This window comes from Amphibalanus amphitrite, unplaced genomic scaffold, assembly GCF_019059575.1.
Source record: "Amphibalanus amphitrite isolate SeventyFive unplaced genomic scaffold, NRLGWU_Aamphi_draft 001156F_arrow, whole genome shotgun sequence".
NCBI classification, from domain to species: domain Eukaryota; kingdom Metazoa; phylum Arthropoda; class Thecostraca; order Balanomorpha; family Balanidae; genus Amphibalanus; species Amphibalanus amphitrite.
The window spans coordinates 108,610-115,645 of record NW_024882650.1 but is presented as its reverse complement, the minus strand read 5'-3'; positions in this window follow the sequence as shown (position 1 = coordinate 115,645).

Below are 7,036 nucleotides of genomic sequence, written 5' to 3'. Positions count from 1 at the left end.
TGCGGCGGCGGCGGCGGCGGCGGCCCGTCCTGCGGTGTCCCTGGCGGCGGGGGCGGTGGCTGGGTGGACCGGCGCGGCGCGCAGCCTGCTCCTCCGCCGGCGCTGGTGTTCGCTGGCGTTGCTTCTAGTTGCCGATCGTCGCAGCGTCGTGTCCCGAACCCTCCACACCAATTTCCCGAACCTTGGTAAGTCCCAACCCACGTCCCAGCACCGCACTCTGCCGCCACGGAATACGCCATCATTGCCATTATTACACAGACACCCGAACAAGTACGTGCACATTACCAGAGAGCCACACACGACACACTGCCGCATACTACTAGAAAAATAACAGAAAGCAAAATGAAAATAATAACTTTAAACACTAGAGGGCTGGGGTCTCAACACAAACGTAGAGACGTCATGCATTACTTGAAAGGCATGAAAGCGGACATAATCTTTCTGCAAGACACACACATAACACAGGAAAAAATATCATCATTTAATCTATTGTGGAATGGCAAGTCGCATCACGCCTGTTACACAAACAATTCGAGAGGCGCCTCAATTCTCATAAACAATAATCTACAGCATGACATTTACTCACAATTCATAGATAAAAATGGAAACTATGTAATATTACAATGTAAGATAGGCACCGACACATATTTGTTAGGCAGTATATACGGTCCGAACCGAGACGATCCGGAATTTTACTCCCGCTTAGACGAAATTCTTGAAGAGGTCGATTGTGATCACATTATTGTAGGAGGTGATTTTAATTTTGTTATGAATGCCGAGCTTGATAGCTTTGGTTACGTAGGTGAAAATAATGTAAATGCCAGAAAAAAGTTTATCCAAATTTGTAACAAGCACAATTTGGTGGATGTGTGGAGGCAGCACCACCCAAAAAAAACAAGAATACACACACACACAGAAATATTGAGCGATGTACAGTTCAATATACTCGTAAATAGTCCAAATAGCTTCAAAGTTCTGCTTCACTTAGTAAAATGTCTTTAGTTTAAGTATCTACGTGATAAATAAGCAAGGTATCCGTTGCACAACGCCATAATAAGTAAAGGCATCAAGAATTAGTTTGTTTTTATGCGACGTTTATTGGTTAACTAACAAACATCGACAGTTTTATTACACTACACAAGCATCTTTACGCAAAACAGGATAATGTAACAGCATAACAGATGTTCAAATGCCTAACTGATATGTTTCTATGCAAGGCAAGTGTATCCATACGCGAATGAGTGTTGCGTCGCACTGGTAATTGCGGTACACATCCAGAGCACCGTTCGTTTACGTCAACCAGTGTAAATTTAGCGAAATTTTGAGCTCACGCTGACGGCGGCGGCGCCATTTTCGCAATCTGTCAGTTGTGCGCCGGGGACCGCGGGGGCCGGCGGGGGAGTGTTGTGGCTGCAGTGCGCAGAGCGGGTTTGCCCATTCTTGTGCGATCAGTGAGATAAAACAGTGCTGTGGTGCTTATCTAGTTGGATAATAAGCTGAGTAATGAGTGAATATGTAAGTGAATAATAAGTGAACTACTGCATTGTGGTCATCGTCTGATCACTGCAATCAAGACCTAGTCTGAAATCCGAAGCGGAGCGACATAGAGGAGCTGCTGGAAATTATCCAGCTTTGTCGGAGTGCTGAGGTGGGCTTGTAATTTTTCATCTGAAATGCTGTCGTGTTATGAAAATAATGGATGCACTTTCATGCTTTTCTAGGGTTGATTAGGTATAGTTATACTAATATTTTGCCACATAGGCAATAGAGAGCCGATGGCTAATTACATAAATGAACAATAGTTTTGGCACAGTGAAGTAGTGCGTACAGATGACATATTTTTATCTATTAATTACGGGTAGTTGACGGGAGACGGGCCGTGGCTGCGGCCTGTAGCGGCGCCCCATGCATTGTGAAATATCAGCTTATGCATATGATAAGATTATGCTTTTGCGCTAATCTAACTTTTATTTCCGTCAGATGTGATGTCGATTCTTATAAATAAACGACAAACAAACATATAAACGTGTTTGCAGAATGGGATAGGCATTGAGTATCACTATGTTTCGTTCCATTTAGCTAGGTTCGCGGCTGGCGACAACGTCCCGCCGCGTGTCGCCTGCGTTACAAATTTTGCGGGCCCAACATTAGCTTTACCAGAAAAAATCGTTATAATAACAGTCATATTTGTGTAAATTTATCGCCATGAATTTGTGTACGATTACCACGCGAGTGTTCCTTTTGGTACTTTTTACCAAAAACACATATTTGTGCGTAAATGTAACGCGAGATTCGCGGTAAAGTTACACTGAAAGCGGTTCTCCTACACAATAGTGAAACACTACGAAGCTAGCAAAACACGCATATAAGTGTTCTTTTACCTAGAAAACAGAGTAATTTTACACCCAAAAAATGTTCCTTTTGGTACTTTCAATTACACCGTTTTTCCGCTCAATATTTCTGTGTGTGCATGGCACAAACCGAATTACAGACAAGGCGCACGTCTTGATATGTTCTGTATCAGTGCTCATTTATCCAGTTCGTGTGGTGAAATAGCGATAACCCCAGGATACCGAACAGATCATAACATGTTAACAATACACTTAAAGACTGCTAAATCACGTGGACCAGGTTTATGGAAATTTAATGAATCCTTGCTAAATGATGAAGAATATGTTAAGATTGTTACAGAGTGTATCAATCAAACAGTACACGATTATTGCGTCCCCGTCTACTCACACAGCTTTTTGTCAAGCATTAATAATTATAAACATATCCAACTCCGTATCAATGATGATTCATTCTATGAAACGATGGTAATGCTAATAAGAGGAGAAACAGTAAAATTTTCGAAAAGAAAGGCCAGGCAACGGCGAGAACGAGAAGAAGATCTATTGAATAGCATCAACAATTCATATTTGCAATACACACAAAATAAATCTGATGAAAATGCTACTCACCTTCGCGATAGCAAAGAAAAGCTTGAAAATCATCGAAAAACATACATAGATGGTCTGATTGTAAGGTCTAGAACGAGATGGCATGAAGAAGGTGAACGGTCATCAAAATATTTCCTAGGATTAGAGAAAAGAAATGCTCTGAGAAAAAATGTGTCAACATTAAAAGTAAATAATAAGATAATAACACAAACATCATCAATTCTAAAAATATTTACAATTGATATGCAAAATAAATACAACAAAGTACACAATACACCACCTGAGGTTGGTGAGTATCTAACAGCAAACATCAGCACAACTTTATCAAATAATGAACGAATAGCCTTGGAACAGCCGTTATCATACCAAGAATTGACAGAAGCGGCAAAAAAACATGAAAAAAGGTAAATCGCCTGGATCAAATGGCTTCACAGCATGTTTTTTTTCCGATACTTCTGGAACCTGGTAGGACCTTTTCTATACAGAGCCTTTACTTTCTCCGTCAATCAGGGGAAAATGCTACAATCACACAGGGAAGGTATAATTACACTAATTCCAAAACCCGGAAAAGCACCCGATAATGTCAAAGCATGGCGCCCTATCACCCTCCTTAATGTCGATTTCAAGATAATATCCGCTGCCGTTGCATCTCGATTACAGCGTGTCGTAGGGAAATTAATTGACCCAGCTCAAACCGCGTACATTAAAGGAAGGTACATCGGAGAAAACACCCGCATAGTATATGACGTTATCAATAGCGTGGTACACAATCAGGAATCTGGATTGATCATGTCAGCAGACTTTGAAGCAGCCTTTGACTCAATTTCGTGGGACTATTTATTAGCAGTACTAGGACAATACAATTTCGGACCATACTTGCAGAACATCATCAAAACGCTGTATTTAAACCATGAGAACTTCTCCAGAATTATTTTAAATGGCTTTATAGGGGGGAAAATATTTTTAAAATGTGGAATACGACAAGGTGACCCGGTATCTGGATACCTCTTTAACCGTGCTGTAAACACACTTGCAAATCAAATAAATAACTCAAACAAAATTACTGGTATCAAATTTAGAGAAGATATTGAAGTACGATTGGCTCAATATGCAGACGACACTGTACTTTTTCTTAAGGATTCTACCGAATGTTTGAGAGGCGCACTGCACGAACTCAAAACATTTTCAAAAATATCCGGTCTTCAGCTTAACGTAGAAAAAACGTCATGTCTCCAAATTGGTAAGATGAGACAGCGCGTTACCGATGATTTGGGTATCAAATGGGTAGAACAAATCAAGGTGTTGGGAGTAATTTTCACAAACAACATAAAAAACATTACTGAACTCAACTTCAAACCAAAAGTTGAGCACATCGAAAGAGAAATAACGCAATGGAAAAGAAGGTACTTGACCCCTATGGGGAAAATAACAGTAATTAAGTCGCTACTGTTATCTAAGCTGGTTCACTTATTTACATCGTTGCCGAATCCCTCTCAACGGTATTTAAAATCCATTGAACGTTTACTTTTCTCATTTCTCTGGGGAGGAAAACGGGATCCCGTAAAAAGAGCAAAAGTAATACAAAATTACGAGAGTGGCGGACTCCGCATGGTTGATATAAATTCATTTGTGAACAGTATGAAATTAACGTGGCTCAAGAGACTAATCACTTCAAACGCTGCATGGAAACAGTGCTTAAAAGTCCACTTACCACATTTTGAAAGCATCCCTTTATATGGAGCAAAAAAACTTAAAAAAGTTGCCAGTCAAATAGATAACCGTTTTTGGAAAGACGTTCTCGTAGCATTTAGCTCATTCAATGCAGTGTATAAGCCAGAAACGCCTACAATTCTTTTGGAGAGTCTTTGGTTTTCAGATTATGCAAAATTTAAGGGATCAATTATCAGAGACTGGGACCGTATGGGGATCAGATTTCTCTTGGATCTTTTCGACGAAACCACTGGAAATTGGTACACGAAGGATATGCTAGAAACCACTTATGACATCAAAATGACATTTCTTTGTTATACAAGTTTGATAAGAAGCTTACCCAACGTATCGGACACTGAGTTACGCGTCGGTACTTGTCGCCCCATCATACCATTAAAAATGAATCTTATATTAAATCATCCAAATTTCCCTCGCATGGCTTATCGCACATATGTAGAAAGCAGGAAATGCGAAATAGTGAACACACTGAATAGACAAAAAGAGAAATGGTTGCGCGATGTCGGACACTTTGAAAATAACAGTGTCATGAAAGTATTAGAAGCAACAAACTCAACCCGAATGCAAACATTTCACTATAAGCTAATAAATCGTATTATAACAACAAATAGATATTTAAAAATAATATCTATTAAAGACGATGACACATGTACATTTTGTAGACAAGAAAGCGAAACCATATTGCATATGTACTGGCAATGCCCGATAACTCAGTCGTATGTGTCATCCATTAAAACAGCTTTTGGTAGGCCATTAGCAACAAATCTGGGAAACCTAGCGTCATGGTTTTTCCTTGAAAACCTTAGCGATATAGAAATAATAATCATAACTCTAGCAAAAATGGTAATATACGAAGCAGGTTATAACGAGACACACCCTAGCATAGCTTCTCTAAAAAACAAACTTCGATGGGAGGCTGAAATTGAATTATACACAGCTAGGTTATCCAACACAACACACAAATTCAACAAGAAATGGGGAAACGTACAGCATTTAGTAAACAATTAAAGTTACCAAGTACTAGGCAAATACACACCAGCATTTCTTCAATCACAATATCAAACTAAGAACATAGACAATTCACGAACAAAAAGAGATTACGATCATCCTTATCCTTCTCCCAGCCTCATCATTCAGTCCCATCCTCTGTCACCGCGATGCTGCGAGCCGGTCCGCTGCGGAGGCGCGCCCGCGTGCCCCGGCGCCGGTGCGGGGGCGGGTAGCGGTCAGCGAGCGCTGGTGCACTGCTGTGGCCGGCCGCCGCCGTCTCGCCGCCGGGGTTTCCCTCGTTGCGGCGGCCGCCGCCGTCTGCGCCGCTGACGCACCAGACGAGTCCCTCTTTCTTTCTTTTTCGTTTTTTTTGTGTTGATTAGTTTGTTTAAAAAATAAAAAATCAGCCACCGCTCCCAAGACCCATCCGGGCCAACCCGGGACCGGCCTCTTTGACTGGGGCCGGTCGGCCGGCCGGGCGTGCGGGGCGCCGGCCCTACAAGTCGACGGCTCGCACGTCCGGCCGGTGGATAGGGGGCGCCGCCCGCGATACCCCTTCGCCGGGCGGCGCGGGCGGTGGCTGATGGCCCGCCGCGTTTCTTTCGTCCATGAAAGGACACCGGGGCGGCTTGGCCAGGCGGGCCACACCACATCACGTGGTGGTGGCGAGCTATATTTTTATAATTCGGTCGCCGCCCAGTCAAAATGCAGTTGAAATGTGGCGTCCGATTTGTGTATATTGCCAACACTGTATGCCAGCGTGTACGCTCGCCAAATATTACTCGCACGTTGTGGGGGTTTTGAAAGCCCTATTGTGTCGGTGCATATCAGGTGTTTGCGGGTTTAAACGTCTCAACCTGGAGCGCTCGTTAGCATAGACGGGAAGCCGGCTGTTTCGTGTCAGAAGCCATGACAGAGACTGTCCTTGTTGGGCTTGAGAGCCCTCGATTATTATTTACTTGTGTCATATTTGTATGGTTTGTCAATAAATGGTTGAAAAAAAAACTTCGTGACCTGGGGGTGCTGACCTGACCTTGACCTGAGGTCAACACCCCAATTTGACCTGACCCGGACAAAAAGTATATCATTCGACGCGCCTGAGCGAGGCGAACACGATGCTGCCAAAATCGCGGCTCTGCGGCCGTTTTTTGCGAAGTTATTCACCAAAAACTGAACCGTACCCTGGGGCACTTGACCTGACCTCAGAGGTCACCGGTTGACCTAGGACCTTAAAATCGGGTACCAATCTCTGCGTCTCGTAACGGCGCACACGCTCGTTTTTTCCGCGACGCGCTAGCTCCACCAGGGGCGAAACGGCGAGGGGGGGGGGGTCGTACCCGCCCCCCCCCCCCTCGGCCGGCGCGTATGTAGAAAACCAA